Source organism: Numida meleagris, chromosome 10 (genome assembly GCF_002078875.1).
Source record: "Numida meleagris isolate 19003 breed g44 Domestic line chromosome 10, NumMel1.0, whole genome shotgun sequence".
Taxonomy (NCBI): domain Eukaryota; kingdom Metazoa; phylum Chordata; class Aves; order Galliformes; family Numididae; genus Numida; species Numida meleagris.
In genome coordinates, this window is record NC_034418.1 from 11,262,948 (window position 1) to 11,277,156 (window position 14,209).

The 14,209-nt window shown below is 39.4% G+C and overlaps 1 long non-coding RNA gene across 2 annotated transcripts in view; it reads left to right on the plus strand.

Moving 5' to 3' along the window:
• LOC110404589 overlaps positions 1 to 12,981 on the plus strand; it is a 34,085-nt gene extending 21,104 nt beyond the window's left edge. Inside the window, exons 1-4 of one of the 2 annotated variants that reach the window (XR_002442336.1) lie at positions 2,343 to 2,420; positions 11,967 to 12,096; positions 12,299 to 12,358; positions 12,517 to 12,981. This is a non-coding gene — a long non-coding RNA (uncharacterized LOC110404589). Of the gene's footprint in view, positions 1 to 2,342; positions 2,421 to 11,966; positions 12,097 to 12,298; positions 12,359 to 12,516 lie in introns of those variants that run through there. The other variant, XR_002442335.1, reaches the window with a different exon arrangement.

A 14,209-nucleotide genomic window follows, 5' to 3' on the forward strand; every position in this document is an offset into this window, starting at 1 on the left:
TAAAGTATTGTAAGCAACTCATATGACTTAACAAAATTCCATTTTTGAAAGCCAAATTGTTGCAAACAGAAAATTTACAAATTTTTGGAGGTGGTGCACTGGAGCAAGCTGCCCAAAGAGGCAGTGGAATCGCCTTCTCTGGAGATACTCAAGACCTGTCTTGCCTCCCTGCACAGCCTGCTGGAGGGAACCTGCTTTAGTGGGGGGTTGGACTCGATGGACTGTAGAGGTTCATTCCAACCCCTCCAATTCTGTGATTCTGTGAAAATATCATTTGTGTTGCTGTTTGCATGTAGGAAAATTATATTGCTAGATAAAATGTAGCCTTCAACATTGGGTGGGTTAGCCAAGGCCACACAGAATGGCAGCGGGTTACATTGTTTTGTTTCAATTGTGGATATGGAGGTTTTCTCAACCATGTGCACTTAAGGAGGTGAACTTTACCAACTTTTCAGCTTTGCAGATACCTGTCAGGTAGCATCGTGAAGGGTCCTAGGACAAATATAGGTATAACATACTGCCATAAGCTAGAGCAGCCTTTAAACTGATCTAATAACAGATGGAGGAATCACCCTTTATGAGACAGAAACAAGTCAGCAAAATACATCCGAGATTGTTCATGGTCTTTGCAATTTGCTCACCCTGTGTTTTCACTGGTCAGGAAATATGGTTAGACCCAGTGCGCAAAACCTTTTAGGTTTGTTTGAAGTTGGTCACATTTGAAAGGCTGGAATGTGTGGGTTTGATAAAGTCAAAAGATTCCCTGACCCAAGAAGAGCATAACTAATACTAGACTCTTGCTGAGACACAAGTGTCAGCTCTTATGCTGCCCTTTTTGGCACTTGCTATCATGACCTGTTCCTTCAAAGCTGTAATTCTGCAGTGGTCAGTGGTGTCCAGGTGTAACATCTGAAAACCTAACCCAGGACGTTTAACATACTGAGTGAATTCAGACAATTCAGAAATCTATAATAATTTAATTTTCTGTTACATTATAAGAATTTATGCTTGATAATATCTTTTCTTGCTTACATTTCATTAGCATTTGTCTCTAGAAGTAGCAGTGCAGTCAATGCAGAAGAAGCATTTTGGAAAGCTGAATTTTGGGAGGCTGCAATTATTCAAAAACTCATGCTTATTAGAAAGCTAGACATGTTGCTTCAGTAACATGTAATAAACAACAAGCATTCTTAGCAACTAATTGTAAGTTTAAATTTATTTGTACAAGGTAATTGCTAAAGGATCACAAATAATGAACAAATTAATGAAATTTATAGCCTGTTTGCAAATAACTTGTTGACAGAAAGCACTAAACTTGTCAGTTGAAATTATTCATTACCAATTATTTCTCTGACTGAATTCAAAGTTGCAGAGTCCTCAGTGATGGTCTAGGGATAAACTCTCCTACCCCAGCTGGTTTACAGACATTCCTGCCTGCACTATAAGCGGTTGGTATAACCGACAACTTGCTAACGTTGCTCTGTGCACCTTTTGCTAAATGCATCTAACTCATGCTGTGGAAGAACAGGTGCTTTTGGCTGTAACTTAGAACAACTTCCTTTGACGTTCCCCGGGGTTCTGGTACATTGTAGCTCTGGAGGATGGCAGATGTCAAAGCCAGAGATAAAGGCCTGTCCATCGAGAAAGCCTTCTTCCCGCAAACACAAATGCAGGAGTAAACTGCCAAATAGTCTTAGATATATTCACTCATAAAATATGAAGACTCATACACGTAGAGTCTGACCTTACAAAGTCACAGGTTACAGACTCCTATTACACATTTCTTTTCTTGGCTTTTGGCCAGGATTTTAAATTGTAGCATCCTTTACAACCCTTTGTTTTAGTCTCTTTGGTAAGAGTTGTCACTTTCAAAGTCAGGAGCAGACAGCTGATGTCAATATGTCAACATGATGTCGAGAGGTGTTTATTACTTGTGAAAATCAGGGCATTTTCAAGGCATCTGCTCAGGTTCTAGCAACTTAGCCTTACATTGTCCTTTGGCACCTTTAAATCTAACATGTCTCTTTCTGATCTTCTGCTGCCATCTGTTCTTTGGCTAGTATTCTCTATTTCGTCGCATCTTCTTCAACTCTTTTCTCCATCTCGTGCTCCCTGTTGCCTACAAAAGCTGATATTACAGATCATTTGATGAATTCTGTTTGCTTATGTAGGCAGGAGAATATGGAGAGAAACTGTGGTACAGTCCTTTGTAGTGGAAATGCTAAGTCACAGCTTGAAGAGTGATGAAGCACCTGGAGGGAAGGCAGGGCCAACCCAGGGGAGCTCAGTGCATGCAATGCACCTGAGTGATCGGAAGGGACGGAGACAGGATCCACCCCTTCCCAGACCTCATTTAAGGGTTGGCAGTGGCAGTGAGGGCATCTTGCTGTAGATTCCTGTGTATCTGCGGCCTTCTGAAGGTAAGCAGATTCTTTCCTTTGTTTCTCTGCCCACGGCTGTTGTGTTTGAGCAAGTCCTTGCTTGCTGCAAGGCCTAGGACTTTGTTGTTGTTGCTGTGCTTTCCATCATGTTACAGTCTTTTTTTGTAGCAAATTTTTTTTTGAATTACTGGTAAATTTTGCTCATTTCTTGTCTGTAAGTCATTCCAATGAGTAGACAAGTGCAGTGCTGATCTCTGGTAAAGGCCGGTGCTTGCCATTTGTATGAATTTGCAATGAAGGCCATTTACATGAAACTTATGTTTGCAATATGCTGTGAAGGACTTTTGTTTTTTCCTCTTCTTAATACACTTTTCTTGCATCTCTCTGCGCTGACTGTGTTCCTCTTGATGTTAATTTTTGAAAAGCCCTGGTATATTTTGTTGATATGCAGTGATATGAGCACAGAAATGCAGAGACAGAAGCAGAGATTTGGTTGCATAAAAGCTTTTAATAATTTCCAATGAGCATAAAACTTTTCAGGACCACCTGAAGTGAAGAAATTAATGCAGACTGTGAATAGAAAATAATTGACTGCATCCTAGATTAATTGCAGATTTTGAAACTGCCTAATTTATTTGTCAAAAGGTATATAATTTACTAAATCATTTTTCTCAGCAGAGGACTTCTCAGATACACTTTTCTTCTTTTGATAGGATAGAAGGGATTGTTGTTGTGTTTTGCCCAGCACAGTCCCTGTTTTGCTAGCTGTCTAAGAAAGCTCTTAAGAAAAGTCGTTTCATGCTGTGGTAACTGAAAGTGCCTTGCCTTAAAAAGACCACCCAGTTCCACACCTGCTGACCGCCTCACAGAAGCACAAAACACAAGTTAGAAAAAGCAACAGGGAAAAGAAGGGATGGTTTGATTTGGCAGCACTGGGAAAGACATCACTGAAGTGGAAATGGTGTACGTGAGGGGAACACGGCATGTTCATGCTGCCACATCCAGCTACCAGGGGAGCGTGAAGCCAGCCTGCCCACAGAGAGGAGAGGAGATGGCAGTGCTTCCCTGCACATCCTTCCTGTGGTGTCTGGGCATTGCCCCATTCCACATTCTTTTTCACAGTCTGCATTTTCCTGCACAGTCAGCAAGGGCGACAGAAAGGATGAATTGACCTAATAAGTTATTTTGATCTCTTCTGATGTGATAAAAAGAAAGCTAAAAAAAAAATCAGTACAAACTAGTTCCAACTTGAAGGCATGTAATACTGTCTAATAGGGTAATTTGATTAATGTTCTACATTCTTTCTTTAGGTTTCTCTGATGCACCCTGCTGAGCTTTCCTAACTGTTCACTATATACACAGGAAATTAAGTGACAAAGAATACGCTGTGAACTGTTCCTGCCAAGGAAACCAGAATGAAATACGGCATTTGCTGGTAGAATAATAAGCATCCACATGTGACTACTGCATGCTGGCTAACAATTTAACATTGCTCTAGAGAGGAGATTAACTATATTGTGGGCCTCTCTTAACCGTAACTGCTAACTCATTACATAGCAAAATAGGTGCCATCTCAGCCAGGCTGAGGCCTTTTAAAGTCAATACAACTCTTTAAGCCCAACTTAAAAACTTCTAGGCAACAAACTCAAGCAACAGCATTGGTGCATGCAAGTGATAATCCAGAGCAAAAACTTTTAAAGGAAGTCCTATCTGTGAAAGTAAAAGGCATGATACAGGACTCATGATTGGAAAGAGAAGGTCTTTCCTCTCTCATCAAACTCGGATAAAATTCGGTCTTCACTGGAGCTGCTGCTGGGGCACTTAGGGACAGCTATGGAGGTCTAATATAGCCTTTGAACTGAGGGAAGAAGAAGATGTACTCTTCCATCAAAAGGCAGATAAAATCTTTTCAGCTGTTTATTTCAGTCTGCCATTATTACCACATTGTTGTCTGGGTCTGGTCCAAGGCAACCAGCTGTAATCTAGGTACGGTCTTGATCTGATGCTTGATCATGCATGCATTTCATGAACCGAGTCAGAGAGAATTAAAATGCAGAACTGGGTTTCGTCAACCTGGTGAAGATGTGTGGTTTTTTTCAGTCTTCAGTTCTCTTGATGAAATCATACATTCTTTGAACTAGAATAATGGACCTCATGAAAATACATGCTGAAGGTTAACTTGATCTATTTCCATACAGGGCAAATAATTTGCACAACAGTAGTGTGTTTTGCATGTAATATAACGTTCCCTTGTGTGACTCAGATATCTTTGGCTCTCCTTGACTCTCTTTAGATAATCCTCACCCTCTAATTTGATGTCAGTTGTGAATATGAGAGACGTTGCAGTAGTGGTCCATGACCTTTCCCTTTCAGCAATGGAGAAAGTGGGTTACATGCTGATTCTTTACCTGGATCTGGATCAGGTCTCTAGTCAGGGTCTCCTTGTATCAAGGTTCTTTCCAGTCCAGCAGGAATTTCAGAGAACCAGAAATAGTAGCAACGTAATTCCTCTGCAGTGTTTTTTGCTTCCTTCCTGTGTAGCTCCTAGTGAAATATCGTAAGAGAAATCCTGAACGTTTGCAAGGCATATCCCGTTTCAATTAATTTTAATGGCTATTTGATGACTTGTAAAGGAGTGATGAGCAAGAGTGGTGGAATCTGGACTCTTGGCTTTTAAAACCCATATCGATTCTATTAAAGGTAATTTTTTTTCACTTATAACAGCAAAAAGCTTTTTAATTGCAAATCTTGTAATAAGATTTCATAAACATTTGGCTTTTTTATGATGAACATTTAGAAAGCCTTAAAAATAATATTTATAAGGGTTTTATGTCCAAACATTTGGCCCTTGTCATGAATTAAATTGCCTTACTATTCACCTACTGCTGACAGTGTGTTAGATACATAATATACATCAAAAAGGTACATTCCTTGAATTGCTCACAATCTGGATGAATGGAGTTCTTTCATTAGGAAAGTGAGAGATTACAATTTGCTCTTCAAGGTAACGTTTTCTTCAAAAATAGTGTTGAAAGGAAAAGCATCTATTGTCTGTTCACTAATGTGTGACACGTGCAATTTCTGTTAAAGAATAAAACACCAGAATTGTGTTTTATTTCCAGATTTTTGGCTTGCTAATAGCATGGATCTTAGGAAACACACTTTTTAAGCCTCTATTAAAATCTTTCAGGTGTGGTGTCATAAAACAATTACATTTTCAACATTTTAATTGAAGTTCCTCAGCTCATGTATTTCAGTCCATCTTTGCTCATGTTTTTCCTTCCTTCTGTTGTTATAACTCGCACCTTTTCTGAGTACTCTGAGGAGAAAGGCTCTCCTTTGACTTAGGAAACCACTGTGCTCCACTGGCTGTAGAATGAGAGAAGGGGTGGGACAGGGTGCTGGGAGAGCCAGGCTGGCACGTTGCGGGCTGTTGGCTTCACACAGTTCCATGAGGAACCAAGCCACGAAATTTGCCCCGCATGGTTAATTACCACACTGTCTTCTTCGATTGTTTTGTCATGGCTCACAAAGTAGAGTTTTTCCTGATTTTGTAGTAAAATAGGTGTGTTGTGTCACAATTTTACTATTTATGAGTCATTGTTGTTCTCTTGTGATTTTTCCCTGTTTATATTTTACAATTTTGACTTTGATTACAATTTGAAGCCTTGAAGAACTGCTTTCAGCAGTGTTGGTTTAACTGAGGTTGTGGTGTTTCAGAGTGCTGCACACACTCAGATATGCTCTGCAGCCTTTAGTAAATGCCTTGCATGGATTTTGTTGCCTGAAAACTAGCTAGAATCAGTACTCTTTCTCTTTTCCTCCCTCAAAGCTCTAGCAGATGATGGTTAGATTATTACAAACCTTTCGGTGTGGTAGCCCTAGGCATAGAACAGAAAATGAAAAGGCCAAGAAGGAATCTGTGAACTGATTATCTTGTTTAAATTTTCAGCTAAGAGCAGCAGTGGATTTTTGAAACTATTTGTAATTTTACAGAGTCTTTGCATATTCTAGTCATACCAGCATTGTATGTTGATGTATTTTATTGGCCTGAGAAAACAATAAATAATGCAATTCAGTTTTATTTAATGATTGGTGGTTTCAATGGTAGGGAAGCTTTGCCAATTTTAAATTAGGTCTTGGAGTAAATTTAAAATTAATGAAATTTAAAGCTGTGATTTGTTTAAGGATCCAGAACATTCACTCTTTCATCTATTCATCAAGCTCTTTAATTACCTAGTATGCATGAAACCTGTATTATGTATTATTATTGAGAGATTAATTTTATGAAAACCTCTGAGTGATACATCATTAGAATGACTCTTGGATAATGTATAGTCTAACCTTTTCTACTAATCCCACTACAGAGAAAGAGGGAAGTTGACAACTTCTCTGCAGTGTTTTATTCCTACTGTTCCCCTGCAGAATTATCAGTTGCTTGCAGATAGTTTGTCTTCTACTCTTTCAATTTCTAATCCTCACTTGTGTATAGCTGTCCATCATGCTCACCCCGAGCTCCATGTACGTGTGAGTGCCATTTGAGAAGGATCCTTATTGCTATTCTGCTGTGGTAGCAGAGGCCCTGCTGTGTGAGGCCCTGCAAATGAGGAGAATGGGAGCGTGCCTGCCTCTGAGTTTCAAACTCTGCTATGGCCAGAGTCCCTCAGGGAAATGAGACATGGATAGCTGGGTTGGCAGACCTAAGATGGACCCAGAAGTAGACCATAGCGTTTTGGTGTAGGCAGGGGCAGATCCTTGATGGTGCTCAGCTCCTCAGCGTGGCTGGGGATGCAGCTCAGGGTATGCTGTCATATGAACAGACTGGAGAAGAAGATGGACTGCTACTAAAAGAAGCAATTATCAAATTGTATCAAAAAATGCGTATTCCTCAGGTGTGTTTTACCTTCTCATGCTGTGACCTCTCTCCTTTGGTGCCAAAAAGAAATGATTGTTCCCTTTTTTTATCACAGCGCTTCTATGCCAGTCTAAATGTCTGTTCTCTTGAAAACTAATATATCCACTTTCTGTATTAGTATTTGTGAGAATAATATTAGAAAGGTTTTATTTAATTACCTCACAGTTAAGGACTATAGTCACACTGCGTTTTAAAGCAGCTAATTACAGTGTTAGTGGCTTACAGTGTGCCGTGCCTGCAGTGCAGTGTGTTGGAGTTTCTGAGGATTTCTAACAAGAAAATAGTTTGTGGAGTACTCTGCTGAATCCAGGTTGAGAAATGTTGCATATCCAGTATCTTCACATATCATGTCCTCACAGTGCTATGTGTCTCCTAATCAAAACTCTTTCACTTCTAAGAGCATTCACATTTCATGGAAAGCTTTGTAAATTCAGGTTTTTTGACGTATGTACTTTTTCACTGTCCTTGCTTGTTAAATCAAAAATACTTAAATACTGCAGGGTAACAGAATACTTGTACACAGTGATTTCTGTTACTGCTCTCCTGGGGTTGCAGTCATCACTGCTACCTCATAGTAATCAGTCGTGGAGTTGTAAAGCTGTAATTAAACTTCAGAGGAGGGACAATGAATAAAAGGGACACCTCTTTCCCCTACTCAGCCTTCATTAATGTAAATGTAATTAATGATAAAGAAAAAAAGGGGGGTGGGGGGGGAGAAAAATGCCGTAATCCCAAGCTTATGTGCTACCTTCTAACTAAGGCTTTTCCAAAACTTAGAGTCTACTAAGGAGGAAGACTGTGGAAGTGGCTTTCTTTTGAGTTTTATGAAAAGCTCTCTGTGGTCAGTGTGACACTGCATGGAGCACACTTCCTATTTCAGACAAAAATCAATGCTTTTAGAAAGAAAAGAGCTCAGGTGGCAATGAATTTGGTTACTGTGACTGGTTTAACTAACACTACAGAGGTCTGGAGCCCACTTATTGAAAGAGCTTGGAGTGTTTTAGCATTGTGATAAAAATCTATCTGGCTGCTTAAACAGGATACATGTTAAAAGCTCAGAGGTGCTTAGCTGCTGTTCACAAAGTCCTGCTGGTGCCTTTATGAGGCCAGTAGCTAGCTCTCTGATGTGTTAGGTCAGAAATATTTCTCTTGGAGTTTAGAAGCTCTGCTACGTGTCTTTCCTTGCTGTAAGGAGCTGCCTGTCCCATCATTTGGTTGATTTTTGGTCATTAGGGATCGAGTCAATTGTTCCACCACACACTGTGTATTCACACACTGCCACATTTGATCTCTGATTATCACAGAGATCCTTGTAATAAAGTATGTTGTGTCACCGTATTCTCCTGTTGGAGATAGATTTTGGTGATGGAAATGGATTTACATTCCCAGCAGTTCTCATCTGCTTACTCCTACTGCAGTGGTGTAAGCTACAGGCACCAGCAGGGAGTGGGAGCCTGCTGTGGGCTGTGTGTTGTGCTGTGCTATGCCGTGCCCATGGACCAGGCACATGTGGGGTGCAGGAGGCAAGCAGTACCCCTTTGGACATGTGGCAAAGTTAGTGCATTTCAAGTCGCTGTTTGTTACCTTGTTCGCCATAGAGCACTGCCTTCAGTGATATTTGTAAACTGAGTTCTGTGTCAGAATTGTCTGCTTGGCTGTTACTGGAGGCATTCTTTAAGGTGTCAGATGATAAGCACTTCTAGTATAGAGCTAATGAAGAGCTACATATATAAACATATATTGATATCTCTTGTCCTATTTAATAACATGTACTTTAATTTCCACTTGAAAAGACTTTTTTTTTTTTAGTCATAGTAATAGAAGCATATTGTTTTCTCCAATGATTGCAGAAGGTGAGCAAGTCTGGAGTGAGTATTTTATTGAATCTTCTCAGCATCTGTCAGCATTGGAGATGCCTGATGTAATCATTCAGAACTAGCTCCTGCAGAAAGCATTCGTATTGTGCATGGTTGAAACATAGCATAGCCAATATTAACTTTATTAAAGGTGTACTTTGTGCTAGTTAGAGCATGTTATTTTGGTAGAAATGTCCAACCACTGCTGTGGGAGGGTGAGGGATTTGTGCATGCCGGGCTCCGTATTCTGGCACATGCCTTTTTATTAACCAAATGCGTGCTTTGTGCATACCCAGAAATGCATCTCTCTAGGAGATGCTCTAGAGAAATCTGTAATTCAAAGTAACTGTCTTATGTTTTTCGCTTTCAGCACTTTTTCTGCTTACAAATTTTCAGCAACTAATATATACTTTTTACTTTACTGTGAATCATACCAACAAACAAATCTTAATCTGTATCTGCAGATTAAATGTGGAAGAAATCAATTACAAGTGTTTGGTCTACCTAAATTGAATTGCACCAGCTTTTTTTATTGAACTCAAACATCATGTGGTGGCTGTTCCATGGCTTGGTGACTATAAAACTTACGCTTTGATTTTCATCATTAATATCTGCTCTTTCTGAATTACAGACTCATATTTTTTGCAAGTACTTCAGTATTTATGTAAAATTTGCAGTTTCAGCTGGCAGATTTATTTCTTAGAGCATTCATGAGATGTAAATGCAAGACAGATGTGAGCATAGACTGCCTAAGTGCACTTGTAGCTTTAAAGAAATATTAGCAGACTCTCTTCCCTTCATTCCCTTCCATAATTTGCAATTTCAGACAAAGACCATTGAAAGGCAGGAACCTTAGCTAAAGTATATTGCTATCTTCTCCCCACATACTACATATCTGAAGTCATCATCTCCTGTGTTATTATCCTGAGTAGAGGTAATTGACTGATGTTACAATATATTGGCTCAGCTGTGTCTGTACTTGATTGCAATGTTTTTATAGTTCACAGGTTACAAAACTCAGGCACTGTTTGTTGACTTGCTTGCAGAGAGCCATTCTTGTGTTTGGTTTCCTTAATGAACTGATGATTTGTGACACATGATGTACACCAGCGGAGTGTTCTGCTTTGAAAACTTCCATCCTTCTTTGGATGGACTGCTTATTCTCCATGCTGAGAGAGAATAACACTGCTTGTTTAAGTTCCTATTCACTGCAATGTATAAAAGTTAACTGAGCCTTATAGAGAAGTTGCCTTTATGCATATAAGCAAAACTCAAAGGCCAAGAGTTGCATTATATGAAAGTTTGCTTTCTTCTGTAAGACAGGCTTCTTCAGTGCTTGAAATGCATCTCAGAGAATGACGTAATGCAATTTAGCGTGAAAGTCTCTGCAGAGAGATAGTTGGGCAGAAATATTACGAATGTACAGGTGTAAAGATAGCTGGTACAGTGCTAAGTATTGAGAATGCAGCATAATGTTTTTGTCATTATAAACTGACTTGCAACCGCTTAAATCAGTCTGTCAATTTTAATTAGTGTCTTCAAATGTCTTGCTGAATGCTATTGAGCAGAAACGTACTTAATGCTAGGTGTTGCATAGGAAAATGGTCAATACACACAACACTGCTCTGTCCATGGTAGCACTGATGCTCTTCTTCAGTCTGGAGGAGGCATGTTGCACCATTGAGGTATCAGATAGTTTTGTCCCAGTAGCTGAGGAGCAGCGAAATGAAGCTCAACTCCTGTGGACCCACTTGTGATGTTGCTTTTGCACCTACAGTTGTTCAACAGAAGCAGGCTGGGCCACCTTCCTGCAACGTGTGAGGAGCACTTATTAGGACTCAAAATTGTTATCTGCTGAGTGTAAAAATGCACAAGATTTTTGGACACAATGTTTTGTAATCCTTATTTAGTACTTTTGTTATTTTAGTGACTCTATTATCTCTGTACTTAAAACTCTCTTATTTGTGGAGGATTCAAGGGATATTGTGGATTTCTGTTACTGCGGCTGCTGGAAGGAGACTCGGTGATGAGCTGTATTATCCACGGCCCACTAGAGAGTAGTAAACATTCTTCTTTGTTGCTGTGTTTTGGGATTATCAAAGGGTGTCATGTTGTTAGTTAGAATTTTTCTGGATTAATGAAACAAATCACAGATCACTGCATAACAACATGCCTGAAGTCTGTGAAATGTTTTCTGAATATGGCCGCTTGGTTAGGGCCCAATTAGAATACAAAGAGCTGGAAGGAACAAGGTGATATTTTACAGACCCTGCATTTGGTTGTTTTCTTGCAGCAGCCATATAGCCTCACTAATTGGAAGCCTCAAGTTTCCATTGTCCATTTCTTTCTTTCTGCCTAACAGTACACAGTTAACAACCAAATCCTTGTCTTTGCTCAGGTGTTTCTGTCGTTCACTTCAGGGACAGCTTTGAATATGAACTGGTTCAGATGGAAATAGAGAAAGTTTCCCATAGAAAATTATGATCTGTACACAACCACGCTGAGAGTATCCATCAGTCTTTTGAGAGTTTGACAGCAGTATTTGATGCTGTCTAGTGTCATGCGTAGGAAGGACTATTATCCATGTGTGGAATTTAAGTGTCAGAAGCCAAGGGAGCATTTTAGAGGAGTTTCAAATGTCTATCAAAAAGATCCTGGAGATCCTGTATCTTAATATATTATATTTTCATTTTTGTTCGGAAATTCACATAAAATGTGAGGGGGAAAAAAATGTGCATCTCAAAGCCAAGTAGGAGCAGCAGGAGGACTAGTCTCTATCATGAGTCAGAACCATCTTGTATGTTCTGATTTTAGGTACAAAAACACCTGCTTTCTCTGGAAGTCACTGTGCTCACTTCAATCAAGGGAATAGAAACACGTGACTTCAGGTGGGGGCCAGAAGCCTGTTTTATAAAAGCTGGAATATGTAACTTTGCTGCTCATGGTAAGTACTATGAATCTGTCCATAAGCTTATTATTATGCTTGCAAAATGATCCTTGCATGGATTTTTGCTCAGTCATATTTCTTTGGCTGGAAGCTTTACTTATCCTCTGTTTTGGAGCACAGTAGTTCTGAAATCAGGTCTCTGAGACAAGCTCACACAGAAGTTATTTTAAATGCATTGATTTGACCTTTTTTCTCATAGATCATTAATGTCTACTGTTTCTGGTATGCCTCAGAAGGTCTTGAATGATGACTTTTTCCAGTAAGTTAGAAAACCTATATCCTCTCTCATACAACCCTTAGATTTTGCGTTTCTCAAATATGACAGTCATTGCTTCTGGGTATTTCTTATACTTGATCCTTCTCATCTCTTAAATTTTTATTTTAATGCATAACTAACAAGTGTTTTTCTTAATGAAGGTGACTTAGAAGCTGTATGTGGGAAGGCACTGAAGCATCTATGTCTTTTAAGTACCATATATGTTGCACCCTGAAAATGATGACTGAATTTAAGTGCCTGGTCAATAAAGATTTTGGGCTGAGTTGCATTGTAAAAAAAATTCTCATGCAGTCCTAATCCAAATGTGAAGCTTACCTTGTCCACCTTTGATTGTCTGTGCTATGTAGTGAAGTCACTTTTGCATATGAGATGAGTATGGCTTTAAGTGTATGATTCATGAGAATGTTGCAATTGATTAGATGCTGAAGCTGTGAATAGGTCACATAATTATATTCTGAGTCACAGTATGTAAATCCAGATGGTTATTCAAGTGCCTCACATTTCTACATTAGGGTAAAGGTGAAACAGCTTCATTAAAATTATTTTGCCAGTTGCATCTTCTATTACAGATGTGTTGTTTTTTTTCCCAGTTGATGCTTCTAGGCTATATAACCAGGTTCAGTATATCATCTTCCTTCAGGGATGGAAGTTACTGGTATATTAAAAGAAGCCCAGGTTCTCCAAACACCTTATATTCGCTGATAAAGGTTAGCTGTATTTTATGTGCTATTAGAGCAAAAAACATGAGCTGCTGTAGGGAATGTGTTTGTCTCCACGGTCTTGGCGTGTTATCTTCAAATCTTATAAAAAGTTCATTCTAATTTCAATAAAGGTAGAATTCAAAATTGAAAACTGTCTCTAAGATAAAAATAGGTCACATTTGAATATATGTGCGACTTGCCTTCTAAGTAATGCTGAATTGTGCTAGTACTACCATTGTCTTGTGGCATAAATGTTCTTTGAGGTAATAACCACCAGAATACTCCTTATTAAATTTAAAAAGTAAGCTTGTTTTGGTAATTTAATTTCTTATTTTAAATAAGCTTTTTGCTTTATTTCTGAGCATAGTAGAAAGTAACAGTGAAATTTATACCTGTGGTATGTCAAGACTTGGTTAACAGAGACTGTATGAGCCTAGAACATTTTCAGAGCTTTGTGAGTAGTAAGTTGGAACTGTAAAGGACAGATTCTGTGCCTGACTGTGCACTCAAACCCAAAAACATGTAGATGATACAGTACATGTGATTTAGTATTCTGTGTCATTAGTGATTTACTGCTTACATTTTTTCCTTGTGTGGGTTTTTGGGACTGTGTGTGTGTAATGCATTTGCTGACAGCATTTGCTAGGGTATACAATATGCAAACGTTCAGGGCTGTATCATCAGTTGGGTCTGGTCAGCTGGCATAGCAACATTTTGTAGCAGCTGATTATATGCCTTTCAGTTTGAAAGAAAATTTGTACCCTGGTCCTCTATTAGATCTGGTCTCAAAATAGTAAAACTGGATACAGTTTCCCTCGATTAAACTTCCTGAAGAAGATGCCATCCTTTCTTTTTCCGTTTTCTTTCTTAGGCAGCCCTTGGTTTGCAGCCATAGCTGCACACACTGAATTTCCTAGAGATTTGTCAGAAATGCAGCAATTAATGATCAGGGTTGGGTTGAAAAACAGATTTGATACAAATAGTGCCATGCAAGCAAAAGGATGGCTGAAACCCAAGCGACATATGGAGCAGAGCCACTGTCTCCAGGGCATGGTGCGGGAGGGCGTGATCCAGCAGGAGGGGATGGGTGGGGGCAGGACTCAGCTTGGCATGGAGGAGGCTTCGCTGGCTT